At 35.8% G+C, this 16,244-nt stretch overlaps 1 protein-coding gene across 1 annotated transcript in view; it reads left to right on the forward strand.

Moving 5' to 3' along the window:
• The first annotated feature begins 1,418 nt into the window (after positions 1–1,418).
• Positions 1,419–16,244, forward strand: part of LOC110440335 (protocadherin gamma-B1-like) — an 85,111-nt gene continuing 70,285 nt past the window's right edge. Inside the window, exon 1 of the mRNA XM_021483335.1 lies at positions 1,419–1,583. The gene's annotated coding sequence lies outside the window, so the exon portion shown is untranslated. The remainder of the gene's footprint in view (positions 1,584–16,244) is intronic.

Consider the following 16,244-nt stretch of genomic DNA (forward strand, 5'->3'; position numbering starts at 1 on the left):
TACTTACCAACTTGAAGAAATGTTTAGAAATGTAAGAAAAAATGCAACGATGAACTAATTTTTCAAGAAAGTAAGTAAACTGTGATGAGGAATGGGACCTGTAACCTTGGGACCAGAATAAAAGTGTAGGGAATGCTTGTATTGAGGAATGGGGCACTTATTAGGCTTATTACAGCCAGTAATGAGTATGCTCAGAGCCACTTTGCCAATAAAATAAAATAAAATTGATTTTAAATCAGAATTTTGTAATGAGTGTTTAAAAGAAATAGAAAATAATGGTTTAAAAAGAATTAAATTGATGAAATCATACTTGTACATGCAACTGACAAAATTTTCTATTAGTTTCAAATTTAGAAATTCTATTTAATTCTTCGAGAAATATTGGATAATTTAATTGCTGAAATTCTAAAGATTCTTAAACTTTTATAAAAATAACTATCAAGTTTTTCGAAGAATAATTGCAAATTCCTTGCAGGCATTAATTAAAGTGAAAAACTGCTAAAGGTAAAAAAAAAAAAAAAGGAATCAAACTGCATATTCTTAATTAGCAGCTTGCAATATATCATATGTAAGATAAATTGGAATAAAAACAACTTTTTCAGGATATCTTAAGGATTTGGTATCTTATACATCGGAGAGATGACGATTATTTTAGGCCTACCGAGATTATCCGCAAGTCATTTGGCAGGTGGGAGAACTGGTCGCGTGCTGCACCGACCAGCTAATTGATACAAATATTTGTTTAAAAGTGTTACTCTCCTTAAAAGACTCTTAAAGGACACTACAGCATCAGAACCTAAAGCTTGTCAATGGTGTGGTTTTTATGATCTTCTATTAGGGATGGGGAGTACTTTTAAAGTGCAGTTTTGAGGGGCATTAGCATGCCACAGATTCATGCTGTGTTACATAATTGGTAGGAACTGACTTGTGGAAGGGAGAAGTCCTTTTGGGATATAATCTCTGGCCCTTAAACCTGTGACATTTACCATGATCAAATAAGGGCCAGATTAGGGCCATTTGCACCTGAGTGAGCGGTGCTGTCAAACTGGTAGGTCTTGTTTGAGAAGGGGACAATGGGGAGGTGTGTGTGTGTATGTAGGGCAGCTCTGAGTAGGAATCTTAATGAATACTTATTACCTGTTTACAGGTTAGGCTTAGCAAACAATCACAATCTAAGCTGTTAACAGATCATTTTAACGGGGAAACAATCAAAAGAGCACAGGTGACATTTGTTGTTGTTGCTTCTGCGTGGTTCTGAGGACATTTGATTTCCGTCTGTTTACCATTGTGATATCCAACAATGGTGGCAGTGGTGGGATTTTAGCGTGACCATGTTACATCAGTACTAGGAAGTAACACTGTAAAAGACTGTCCAGTTGGGGTGCTATGATCGGTTTCCTCTATTTACAGTGCTCGGGCCCGGAATGACAGTCACGTCTCACAGCGGCTGCAGTTGGAGGTACAGCAGCATGCTGCAGTCAATAGAATAGTTGAGGCACAGTACGCTTTGTACGGAGGAGTATCACAACAGCAGCTGAATCCCACACAAACAGGAATCGTCAGCTAACTCTCAGTAACTCAAGGTAGGATTGGTTCTATTTTCATTTCTCAAATATATACACTGCTTCTGGACAGGGCTGTGAAGATATATCTTGTCATTGCTTATGTATATATATAGATATTTCAATTGTACTGTATTTTATAATGACATTGTGTCATTTCTTAGCCACAAATATTATTACAAAATGTATTATGTAATTTTATGACATCTTGTCATTTCTTGTGTGAAAATATTACAAAACTTATATTTCATAAAGACATTTAGATCTTTTCCATTTCTTAGGGTCCAATGTTACAATGTATTACAGAAGTATTATATTTCATGGAGATAATTCTTTCTATAACAAATGTACAAGAATATAATAAATGAGTTAATTATTTTAAAGAGGTATGTAATTTCTTTTACTGTTGTGAGAATATTGGAACATGTTATTAACTCATTCATCCCTGAAATTTTATAATGAACTATTCAAACCTTTGAATTGGAGGAGTTCAAATGTGTCTTCAGGGGTGAATGAGTTAAGGTATCTGCAGGACCTTTATATTTTTAACCAAGAATATTAGAAAAGAATATAAGAAATGTGTTATTAACTTGTTTCTTTCAGAAGAATATTAAAAATATATTCCATGAAAAAATGTTGTACATACAAAATGTATTACATATGATTTTTTTTATATTACAAATATATTTTTATGGCAAAGATTTTCAATTGTGTCAATATCATAATGATATAATATTCAAAAATGTACAAACAAGAACACTTAGTGTCACTGCCTATGAAAAATGCTATTTTAAATCTAGTCATAATTACAACATTGATGTAGAAACAAAAATGGACTAGATTGGATTTAATTCCAGACATGTTCAAAATTGTGCAACCCAAGGTACTTTAATTATTTTTCAATTAGTCATGAAAACTTAGAAAACCCGCTGAATAAAAACATTTATTTAATCGTATATGTTAAATGAAGTTATTCTTACAGTCTGATTTAATAGTTTTCATGTAGATGTTTATTTCCATACTTAATGCGGGTGAGATATTAGATCGACGGGAATGTATGTGACATTTTGAGGATAGCAGAGGCATCGTTTCTGTGCGACAAACAGAGAAAATTACAGTAAATTTACTTGTGATGTTTTCTGTTGATAAAGATAAATCGCCACAAAAGTCTCTCTATATGGCTGCCAATAATCTCAACGTTTAAACGATACTGACATTAAATGTTTGCAACTGTTGTAAAAGATAGATGTGTTGTGTTTGGTCGTATAGAACAATGCACTGTTCTAGAGCTGTAAATTGTGGTCTTTGTCACAGCAGCCTCCGCTTCCATCAATTACAATACGCACATTAAAATTCTTTTTAACCATAGTATTTAAGATTGTGATTAACATTGGTTTATTAGATTAGCAGGCATGCGACATTTCTGCGCTGATGTGCTTCCTTTTGGCAATATGGGTTTCTGTCTTTCCACCGTGAAATTAACATAAATTGCATAGAAATTTGAGTTAAATATCATTCCATAATAACATTGAATCATTTTTCAAGATTTTAAATTGATATTAATTTAATCTGAAATATTTGAAGTAACAGAAGCTTATCAGAGAACTTGTCTGTATATTAAGACACCTGTCTTTTAAGAACTGATGTTGATACAATACATCTTGCTATAATGGACCTCTGCATTAACTATTACCTGTCTATAAAGAATATCTTTATATAATGAACATATCTGTCGATGACCATTACCTGTCTATAAGAAAATCTGTCAAAACAGGACACCTGTCTATAAAGAATGTCTTAAATGGTAACCCATTTGTAAAGATACCTGTTTATACAATTATCTGTCTTAAATCTGTACCCGTCTATACAGGACATCTGTTTGTAAAGGATACCTTTCTATAAAGGGCATATATCTGTATTTAACATAACCTGTCTATAATGATATCCTGTCTTTAAAGAATATTTCTTAAACAATAGCCTGTATATAAGAAAACCTGTCTATAAAGAATAAATCCATTTACCTATATCTACAAGAACATATGTAGTCTATAAGAATACTTGTAGTTAAAGAACATCTGTCTTGTACCATAACCTGTCTATAAAGATACAATTGTATAAGGGTTACCTATATAGCCATTACCTGTTTATAAAGAAAACCTGTTAATAAATAACACCTGTCCATAAAGGACTAATAGAATCGTTCACCCCCTTGGGGGTGAGACAGGTTAATCTCAACCCGAGGGGTAAGATTCTTAAGTTGTAAAACACGAGGCTTGCCGAGTGTTTGACAGCTTAAGAATCTTACCCCGAGGGTTGAGATCACCCTGTCTCACTCCCAAGGGGGTGAATGATTATTTTTCTCTTTCCCTGTTTACCCTTGTATTTTACATAGACGTTACATCAATGCAAGACAATGTTGATGTGATGCGGCTGAATTATCGACGTGACGTCATTGTATTGTTGCCGTGAGGTCATGGTATTGTTGCTATGACGTCATACAATTGTTGAGAATGTGAAAAGAACACGTGTAGCTTGTCTCAACCCTAGGGTGAGATAAGAAAATCTCACACCGGTAAAATGCTGGATATCCCTGTCCAGGGTAAGAGAAAGTTATGTCTATGCAAAGTAACTTAGTTAAATCACATCTGCCTATTTAAGGCACAAGTCTAAAATAGACACTTATAGATTTTGTTTTACATTATGTAGAGATTATATATATATATCTGTACAAGGCGAAGCAATTTACAAGGCAATCCATAAGTCCCTTATGGTAAAGATTTCTATATTTATCGAACTGTAAAATTCTCTAAGGATATTCGACCCTGTACAGAATGTAAGCCGATACCTCTAGAAGTACACTATGGACGTCTTTGTTTTGCTGCCCTCAGCTGATCATGATGTTCAACATGTTCAAAGATTTGGGTGATGTACTAGGCCACAGTCACCTATATGCCCTGGACAAACTTTTGAAAATTTAATTGTGGTTGTAGCACAAAATATAGTTCACATGACATACCTTTGGTATGTACATGTACATGTACATTTTGTATCTGACACCCCCAGACGTGTACTTGCATGCAACATTTGACAATTCCAGGTGAAATAGAATAGGAGAAACTGTTTCAATGATAGTGATCTATTTTTTGTATGCAACACTTTACATTAAAAGATGAACTATCATACCAATTTGTTAATTCCAGAAGGTTTAGGACACATATTCCCTGGCAAGTATTTGGGACAGAAGAATATGAAATCAGACAAACGGAATGCAACATGTTTGTCCCTGCAGGATAGAGTTTGTGACATGAAGGTAGTCCCCAGGACAGGTGATCTCTGTAGACAGGTGATCTCTGTAGACAGGTGATCTCTGTAGACAGGTGATCTCTGTGGACAGGTAGTCTTTCAGGACAGGTGGTCTCTGTAGACAGGTGATCTCTGTAGACATGTGATCTATGTAGACAGGTGATCTCTGTAGACAGGTGGTCTTTGTAGACAGGTGGTTTCTGTAGACAGGTGGTCTATGTAGACAGGTGGTCTATGTAGACAGGTGGTCTATGTATACATGTGGTATCTGTAGACAGGTGGTCTATGTAGACATGTGGTCTCTGTAGACAGGTGATATCCGTAGACAGATGGTCTCTGTAGACAGGTGGTCTATGTAGACAGGTGGTCTATGTAGATAGGTGAGATATGTAGACAGATTGTCTCTGTAGACAGGTTGTCTCTATAGACAGGTTGTCTCTGTAGACAGGTTTGGTTTCAAGACAGTTGATCTTGCATACCAGGTGGTCTGTTACAACATGAGGTTTCTCATGACAAGTGGTCTTTACATACAGGTGGTGTTTCAATACGAGGTGATGTTTCAATACAGGTGACCTTAATATAACATCGTCTCTCAATACAGGTGATCTGTATATTCATGTGGTCTCTTAAGACAGGTGGTCTTTATATAAAGATGGTTTCTCAAAGCAAATGGTCTCTCAAGACAGCTGGTCTTTATATAAAGATGGTCTCTCAAGACAGCTGGTCTTTATATAAAGATGGTTTCTCAAAGCAGATGGTCTTAATATAACAAATGGTCTCTCAAGACAGTTGTTCTTTATATAAAGATGGTCTCTCAATACAGATGATCTATATAGGGAGATTGTTTCTCAAGACAGGTAGTCTTTATAGACAGGTGTATTTTTATGACAGAGGGTCTTTATATACAGGTGTTCCCTTAAGACAGGTGGTCTTTACATAGAGGTGGTCTGTCAATCCAGGTGATCTCTCAAAACAGGTGGTCTTGCATTACAAGTAGTCATATAGGGAAGGGGGTCTATCATGTTAGGTGGTATCTAACATACATATGTTACAGGGGGAGCCAATTTAAGCAGAAATCTGTTTTACAAATAGACGAAAAGTTTGTAAATAAGGAAGATTAGATTCACTTGTTATCTACACAGATAAAACTATGCCAAAATCATCCTTGGATGTGTATAAAATGTTCTCCAGGTTTGTAAATAGACTGTGTGAGACTGCACTGGGTTAAAACATCATATCTAGAATAAAACAATGTTTTCTACCCTATAATCATTGTTTTCAAATATTGATTTTATTTTGTTAGGTCAAAAAATTGTATGCTTTCCAATCCATACAATAGGTTTGTAAAAAAAATATTGAGAAGTTTTACAGAAACTATAGAATTATAATACATATATTGAATTTTAGACGGAAAAGATAAAGCTTAATATTACATACATATATACATGTGCATCTCAGTGATCGGTCTGTAGGGCTTTACTTGTGATTTAAATGGCTGGTGCCTTCCGGGCCAGCCTCTCTGACACGAAAATTGAACCTAATACATAAAATTGAAATAAGATGAAGACAAATGAAGTTATTAACTTTATTTTTGTATTTTGGTCAATTAGTTCCATTTTGAGTTTATCCAATAAGGCAGACACTGAATCTTAATGGTTTAAGCCCCCTATAATTCTTTTTATTTCGAATCGACTTCATGGAGTAAATGTCCTTAAGTTTTGAAGGAACATATTTTTTGTGTAAATCACAGCAAAGATGGGGGTACACCACCCACTTGAATGGGATCAGTAATTTTATTGAGAGATATTTCTGTTTCATTGTGTCAACATGTACATGGGAATGTTACATTACCGAAACAAATGTTTCCAAATTCAAAATAGACCTGAAGTAGGAATGTGGTGCCTCTCTCTGGCAGACTTTGAAACCGTCTTTTGTAATCGTTTTTTTTCTTCTCACAAATTAACACAACAGAGTTTGTATCTATTTCTCACTATCAGAGTTTGTGTTTATAAGGGTTGTGAAGTGATAGAGTTTCTTTCTATATCATCTGGCACTTAATGATATACCTTACACATCATATTAATTTGTTTTGTAGTAGAGTTATCTCCCTTTTGATTTAACAATGTGTAGTGATTAAGATTTAAATGATCAAAATTGCATGCAATCTTTATTTTAACTTTCAAATTTGCTATAAATGGATTAAGATTGATAAATGAATGTCATACATGAGAATTAGAATCAGAACTCTTACAAAAAGGAGTAGAATATAGGTTTCTCAGTAAAGAATTCTTTTGTAATGCTGAAAAAGAAATCTTGCATACCTCCTTAAGTACACAATAGAACTTTTTTTTTCTGTGTGCTGGGAACTTCCAAGCTACATGTACACTCTTTAAGTCTAAAATCAATTGATTATAAAATGATAACCCAGATATTGCTAAATTGGCAACTAAAGATGTTCATCTCTACACAGGGCATCACCATAATTCAAGAAAATGCTAGTTTTATTGTACAGAATGTATATATGTATATTTATAGATAATACTGTTATATGCATTATATATATATATGGATAATCTGTTTACGATGTTTCTCAGCGATACATGTATGTGTTTAAAGCGGGCCAAGGTTGCAGTTTTTACAGTAAGATTGTATTATATTTACAGTACCTCCGAGAGCAATAGACAAAGACAATGGGAAGGGAAATGTACTTCATTCTTTCTAGAAGGCCTACAGCGTATATATACGATGTGGAAAAAACATGTTGATAATCTTCAATGTAATAAAATTGTACATAGATTATCTCACGTAAAATAATATCTGCAGTATTGTGATAACAGTAAATGTAAGAAATAGAGAATTTTGATAAAATCGGGGAAATGAAATGTGATGATTTGAGTAATTTTCAGCATGTACGTATGATATAGAGTTTTATTGATTTATCATTTAAGAGTTGATTTAATTTTGCTGTGAGTAATCATTCTATGATATAGAAATCAAAAAGCATTACATCCGGTTCTTGTTTCCATAATATAAGTACATGTAAATGACTTAGCCTAGTAGGTTCCAATTTTAACGTTCTCCCTCCCTCCCCCGATCTACCTCCACCTCCCCCCAAACAAAACGCTGCCCAGAAGCCACTAACTGAGCTTATCTGACTCAATCTCAAAGATAAATATGATAATCTACACTTTGAAATAATATTATGTATATTTCAATACACAAATGGCTGGCTATATATACTGCGGGTAATTGGTTTACAAGTTAACAAGATGTGGCCATATCTTTAAACCTCTGCCTTGTTCAGAGGTAAAGAGCTTTACTAAAACTGGCTAATTGAATTAAGATTAGAGCATTGAAGGTTTTGCCTCTAACTTATCTTCGTTCTGTTTTCCTCAATGATGGGCCAAGGTCCTTGTGCACTTACAGTCAAACATCGCACGGATCATCCAGGCTCCGAAGCTTGTTAAAGTCTCCAATTTCAAAGTGGATTTGATTTCAACTTAGTAAAAATAAATTGCTTGATACAGAAATAAATTTGTAAGCAATAGATATACATGTGTATAGAGGCCTTGGGTAGATGCATTTGCAGTTATGGCTTGTTACATTACAAATTCAATTTCGTGGACATTTACGTTTTCAAAAAATATATGATATAGTTTGAAGTAACTGTAGCAGATAACATAGACAAAGTGATGACAGGATTTATGAATTAGAATACATGTTAACATGTCAAAACCTCATTAAGTCCAGACATTTTGGTGTCCAAGAAAATTTTTGGAAATGTAATTTGGGTTCAGTCGATTGATCTGGCTGAGCGTTTTAATATTTTTTTTGTATATTTAGAAAAGCTGTAATGATGCTTAGCTTTTTTAACTGTATTTTTGCATGTTTAGAACAGCTTAAATGGCTTTTGTAACGTACACTTTCATTGGTTAAACTTTGGAACCAGTGAATGATGTAAACAATATGGAATAAGAGTGGTGTTTGTTTCTGGAACAGTTGTTTATTTTATGACTTTATACTTAAAACAAATTACGTACATCATTTTCTATATCAAGCTAAACTGAAATTGACAACAGTGATTTGATTACGTGGCCGAGAGAAAGGCCGAAGCTGAATTTGGAGACAGGTTTCTTCATTGGAAAACTCTACACTATTTCTCCTATTAGGTTTTTTCAACAATCTTTTAAGGAGTGTGCAGTGTCGTTATCGTTACGCAATAATATTCATGTGTCCGGTATGAGTGGGCGCCTGATCTGATGTCCAAGGATTGTATAACATGTGATTGCATATATATATATATATATATATATACTGTACATATATAATGGATTGAAAATCTATTGTATGTATTGATCAAAACGCTAACATGATATGTATACTTCTAGTGAAATGGATGTTACGGAAACATGTCCGATGAAATATCAAACCTGTCGGCCATGGTGGGACATGACTGGGTGTTTTAGGCGTTATTCTGTGGATATGACAAGTTTTACTGTCACAAAAAGCGTTGTTTATGTCACTCTTAAATGTGTCTGAGAGACGGCCGATATGAAGAGGTCCATAAAGAGATTTTGTGAACCTGTCCCCTTTAGTTAGGTTATTATTATAAACGTCTCCCAGCTAGGGCATACAGAAGTGTTAACTTCTAACAGAGATGTGATAACACATGGTTGGTTCCTCTGCTGATTACTTTCCGTTTTTTAATTGTTCTATAGATGGGTCGTTCACCTGCTAAACTGCATTAGGTCATTTTACAATGCAAAATTGTTCACAGAAATAATTAGTCCAGGTAGAATTACTGGCAGAGCATTATCAATTATCCCACCTAGGCCTACTTAGAGGGTAAAGGTGTTGTATCACAATTATCTCACCTGTAAAGGTGTGAAATTGCAATTATCTCACCTGTGGCCCAAGCTGCGATGTCATCCACACCCATACCTGTAGAAAACCTTTTAACAGTAATTAACTTTGACCTTTTGATGTCTGAATATTTTTTTTCCTCCAACACTTTTGATTAAGAAACACCTAGAGCACTTTAATGTATTCGGTTATGATTTGATTTTGAGGAATACAAAAAGGCTAATTGATTGGACAAATGCCTCCGAGCATAATTTCCCACATGGAGCGATGTGATGGTGCGGATCTTAGACAAGAGCCATGTAAGGGTAAATGGGGCTGAAATCTGATTAGGACTGTTAAATTTACGTTTTATGTGATTAATGCTTCTCTACTAATTAAGATTATAAGATCTGTAGGGCAGCAGATTATTTGACCTGTCTACGAGGCTTTGTTACCTCAAAATAATTCACCATAAACACGAGCTGATGTAAGACATGACAGGCATTTCATGTGAGTTTGGAACAACAACATGGTTTTTCGTGAATATGATGCGGGCAATACTCTTTTCTTTTCACGATTCTCCAGACACTACTTACGAAAGGGGACTATATGCATAGGTTTGCACTTTGTCAACCAATCTGCGTTATTTTATCTCGGTCATTAATCTTGTATACTCTTTCCATACTACAATTGCCAAAATCTTGTATGCGAGTGTACCTCTGGGGATAGTGGAGTGTTGCAAACAAAAAATTGTTTTTACAGAGTTATGGCCCTTTCTTAATTTTGTCAGGTGAATGTCTTGTATATATATAGCTCCTTCACCTTTACTTATAATATTTTGTTCGCAAATATTTATTTTGATAGCAGATCGAGTGTTCCATACTAAAATTGGGTCTTGTGCCCCTCTTTATACAAAGTTATGGCTCTTTGTTTATTTTTGAAACCGAATCTTGTCCAAAGGTTTGAGATTGAATTGCTTGCAATACTCTGCCTAGTTAATTTATTTTACTGTACTTTTGATTGCATAGTCAAAAATTATATCTCCAGAATCAGTCGGTTTATGATTGTGAAAATCTGAATTTTCTAGTGTCACATCCAGTGTCTCACTACATTATGAATTGCACGCTTTATATAAAAATATTTAGATAAATAGTAAAAGGATCAGTCGTTGAGGTGGCAGACCTCTCGTTGTACCTCATGATCTAAGCTTCGTTAGGCATTGTCACTGTCCTAAAGAGTATCGCATTGTAAGTCTTGATCACCATACAGAACGTAATTGTTATCAGTGACTTGATCTTTATTTCAATGCCATTTTATTTTGTGGAGCAAAATCATGATCAAAATTGGCCTTCATCATTTCAAGAGAACCTGTTATGAGAGATCACACCGAGAAGACATTTCATATTGCGGAAGGTTGGTCTTCAAGACAAGCTCTAATGTACAGAAAGGGTAAGTTTGACTGTACAGGTTTACGATACAGTATTTTGTCAGGTTCTACTGTATTTTCAGGCCAACAGTTTAGGGTAGTCTCTCATGACAGATTCAACTGTATATCAAGAGTGGTCTCTCAAGAAAGGTTCTACTGTATATCAAGGGTGGTCTCTCAAGAAAGGTTCTACTGTATATCAAGGGTGGTCTCTCAAGAAAGGTTCTATTGTATATCAAGAAAGGTTCTACTGTATATCAAGGGTGGTCTCTCATTAGAAAGGTTCTACTGTATATCAAGGGTGGTCTCTCAAGAAAGGTTCTACTATATATCAAGGGTGGTCTCTCATGAAAGATTCTACTGTATATCAAGGGTGGTCTCTCATGAAAGGTTCTACTGTATATCAAGGGTGGACTCTCATGAAAGGTTCTACTGTATTGACAGAAGGGTGGCCTCTTATGAAAGGTTCTAAAATGTAGCAAAAATATGTTCTCTTGAAAGAATGTATAGACAGAAGGATGGTATCTCAAGACAGGTGGTACTGTATTGGCCATTACCCCATTGGTGGGGGAGGAGGAAGAGGGTGCAATACTTATTTTGTACCACAAGAAAGAGTTGTGTCTTAAGATAGGTTTTAAAATGCACAGTAAAGGTGGCCTCTCAAGACTGGACGTTCTGTATTGGCCAACAAACTTGGGGGTAGGTGGAAGGGGTGCAAAACTTGCTGTCCCACAAGAAAGAGCGGTGCCTTGAGATGCAAGAAAAAGGTGTTCTCTTTCAAGACATGTTGTACTCGAGACATGTTGTACTCGAGACATGTTGTACTCAAGACAGGTTGTACTCAAGACATGTTATACTCAAGACAGGTTGTACTCAAGACATGTTGTCCTCAAGACAGGTTGTACTCAAGACATGTTTTACTCAAGACAGGTTGTACTCAAGACAGGTTGTACTCAAGACATGTTACACTCAAGACATGTTGTACTCAAGACATGTTATACTCAAGACATGTTATACTCAAGACATGTTGTACTCAAGACAGGTTGTACTCAAGACATGTTGTACTCAAAACAGGTTGTACTCAAGACATGTTATACTCAAGACAGGTTGTACTCAAGACATGTTGTAGTAAATACAGGTTGTACTCAAGTAATGTTGTACTCAAGACAGGTTGTACTCAAGACATTTTATACTCAAGACATGTTGTACTCAAGACATGTTGTCCTCAAGACAGGTTGTACTCAAGACATGTTGTAGTAAATACAGGTTGTACTCAAGTAATGTTGTACTCAAGACAGGTTGTACTCAAGACCTGTTATACTCAAGACATGTTGTACTCAAGACAGATTGTACTCAAGACATGTTATACTCAAGACATGTTGTACTCAAGACATTATTGTTGTACTCAAGACAGGTTTTATTTCAGAGCAAGAAAGGGTGGTGTCTCTATAAAGGTTTTAATTGTACAGCAAGAAAGGTGGTCTAACAAGACAGCCGTCTTACTTTACTGACAGCAGCATGGTCCTACAGTACAGGTGGTTCTCTACTGAATGACGGGTGATCTCTTGAGATATAGGTTCAATGTAGCATAGACAAAAAGGAATTATCTCAACATACAACAATAGAGGTGAATGGCACACAGTTATGAAGCTATTCTATGATTTATGTGCTGTTTTTGCTATAAATAACCTCACAAAATGTTTAAAGAACAAGTTCTTAAATTAATATGTGTTATGATTATGTGTCTGGGGTCATACCAGACGAGTCGAGAAACCCTTCTTGTGTAACAGTTTGCCGCCCCTAATTGACCCAGCCCCATCCTCCTTGAGCTGCCAAAGGGATCATTAGTCAAGTTGGCCACACCCCTCGCACCTCGGCTGCCAGGCGGATGATCTGTGACGTACAGTCCCTCTCTCATTAGGAGCCTGTGATTCCTGAAGCTAGCAATAGGAGTAATCATAGCAGGGTTAATATTTCATAAGAGTCCTGGCTCAAGATGAGATGCCTCAATGCCAAAATTCTGTCAAAAACCAACGGCCTTGTATCAGGTTGCGTGAAGGTATAAGTACTTTACCATTACTTTGAAGAACACATGAAAAAAAATTACGTGTAAAAGTCAAGAATGTTTTTGTCAAATAGACACGTCGGCTTGATGTAAGTAATGTTATGACCGTTATCTGTCTCTCGGCCTGTCCATCCTGTGGAATTCTGTACTGTAATGTGAAGTACAAGAAGCCCCATTAGGGCTAAACTTAGTGCCAGAAATGGCAAAGGTGGCACTGTGTGATGTGTAAAGGTCACTCAGAATAATATATCTCAGAAAATATCATAAGAGATTGAGTCAATCTAAACACATGTCTGTTCTGATTTATAGATGTGTGTTCAATTTGCCGTTTGCAATATTTATTCAGTGTTAAATGAGTCTGAGATGATGAGAGATCTTCGTTTATGGTTTCCATGCCGGACAATATAACAATAGTACGTCACGTCGCCATGCTAATGTCCATCCGAAATGGAGATTTGATTGCGTCGAGCATACAGTACGTAGCTGTTTTAAAGTGGTCACATTGCCGTAAGGTCAAGACGAACACAAGTTCTAACAGCAATTTGTTTTTATTGCAGTACATTTCACAGAATGGGTACAATTGGCCGGTCTAAAGTTGTTTTAAAGGTGTTTGCCATCATGTTTAAAGACTTTTTCTTCCAACAAAAAGACATTGCCATTTTACATTTGTACAGTTGGGCAATGCCTTTTCTTCACGTCTTAAAAACACACTTATAAGTCAGATTGGATTTTTTCAGCCTATTATATCACAATAGGTTTTCTCCAATGTCTGCAACAAAGTAAATGGATATGGCTCCTTTAAACAATTGCATGATGTGTTTTGAACATTTTATTTTGTCTCTTTCCTTGTTTATCATGTCTTTATCTCAATTAAAATGTTCGTAACCCAGGAAAAGTGTCTGTAGTTTGGAGAGTGCTCTGATATCTCAGTACCGGGAGTGGCTGTTTCATGGTTACAATGTGTCTGTATCCTCAAATTAAAGTCTGTATCATGGTGTTACAATGACTGTATCCTGGTAACAATGACTGTATCATGGTAACAATGACTGTATCCTGGCCGGTAACAATGACTGTATCCTGTTTACAATGACTGTATCATGGTAACAATGACTGTATCTTGGTAACAATGACTGTATCCTGGTAACAATGACTGTATCTTGGTAACAATGACTGTATCCTGGTAACAATGACTGTATCATGGTAACAATGAGTGTATCATGGTAAAAATGACTGTATCCTGGTAACAATGAGTGTATCCTGGTAACAATGACTGTATCCTGGTAACAATGACTGTATCGTGGTAACAATGACTGTATCGTGATTACAATGACTGTATCATGGTAACAATGATTGTACCCTGGTAACAATGACTGTATCATGGTAGCATTGACTGTATCAAAGTAACAATGACTGTATCATGGTAACAATGGGTGTATCATGGTAACGATGATTGTATCATAGTAACAATGAGTGTATCCTGGTAACAATGAGTGTATCATGGTAACAATGACTGTATCCTGTTAACAATGACTGTATCATGGTAACAATGACACAATGATTGTATCATGGTAACAATGACTGTATCCTGGCCGGTAACAATGACTGTATCCTGGTTACAATGACTGTATCATGGTAACAATGATTGTACCCTGGTAACAATGACTGTATCATGGTAGCATTGACTGTATCAAAGTAACAATGACTGTATCATGGTAACAATGGTGGTATCCTGGTATCAATGACTGTATCATGGTTACAATGAATGTATCATCGTAACAATGACTGTATTATGGTAACAATGACTGCATGTATCCTGGTAACAATGACTGTATCATGGAAACTATGACTGTATCCTGGTAACAATGATTGTATCTGGTAACAATGACTGTATCGTGGTAAAAATGACTGTATCATGGTAACAATGACTGGATCCTGGTAACAATGACTGTATCATGGTAACATTGAGTGTATCATGGTAAAAATGACTGTATCCTGGTAACAATGACTTGTATCCTGGTAACAATGACTGTATCATTGTAACATTGACTGTATCAAAGTAACAATAACTGTATCATGGTAACAATGAGTGTATCCTGGTAACAATGACTGTATCATGGTAAAAATGACTGTATCATGGTAACAATGACTGGATCCTGGTAACAATGACTGTATCATGGAAACTATGACTGTATCCTGGTAACAATGATTGTATCATGGTAACAATGACTGTATCCTGGTACCAATGACTGTATCATGGTAACAATGACTGGATCCTGGTAACAATGACTGTATCATGGGAACAATGAGTGTATCATGGTAACAATGACTGTATCCTGGCCGGTAACAATGACTGTATCCTGTTTACAATGACTGTATCATGGTAACAATGACCGTATCCCTGTAACAACGACTGTAGCCTGGTAACAATGACTGTATCATGGTAGCATTGACTGTATCAAAGTAACAATGACTGCATCATGGTAACAATGACTGTATCATGGTTACAATGCCTGTATCATGGTAACGATGACTGTAGCCTGGTAACGATGACTGTATCATGGTAACAATGACTGGATCCTGGTAACAATGACTGTATCATGGTAACACTGACTGTATCCTGGTAACAATGACTGTATCATGGAAACTATGACTGTATCCTGGTAACAATGATTGTATCTGGTAACAATGACTGTATCGTGGTAAAAATGACTGTATCGTGGTTACAATGACTGTATCGTGGTTACAATGACTGTATCATTGACTGTATCTTGGTAACAATGACTGTATCCATGTAACAATGACTGTAGCCTGGTAACAATGACTGTATCATGGCAACAATGACTGTATCCTGGTAACAATGATTGTATCCTGCTAACAATGACTGTATCGTGGTAACAATTACTGTATCATGGTAACAATGACTGTATCGTGGTAACAATGACTGTATCGTGGTTACAATGACTGTATCATGGTAACAATGACTGTATCCTGGTAACAATGACTGTATCATGTTAACAATGACTGTATTATGTAACAATGACTGTAT

This window comes from Mizuhopecten yessoensis, unplaced genomic scaffold (genome assembly GCF_002113885.1).
Source record: "Mizuhopecten yessoensis strain PY_sf001 unplaced genomic scaffold, ASM211388v2 scaffold11179, whole genome shotgun sequence".
Taxonomy (NCBI): domain Eukaryota; kingdom Metazoa; phylum Mollusca; class Bivalvia; order Pectinida; family Pectinidae; genus Mizuhopecten; species Mizuhopecten yessoensis.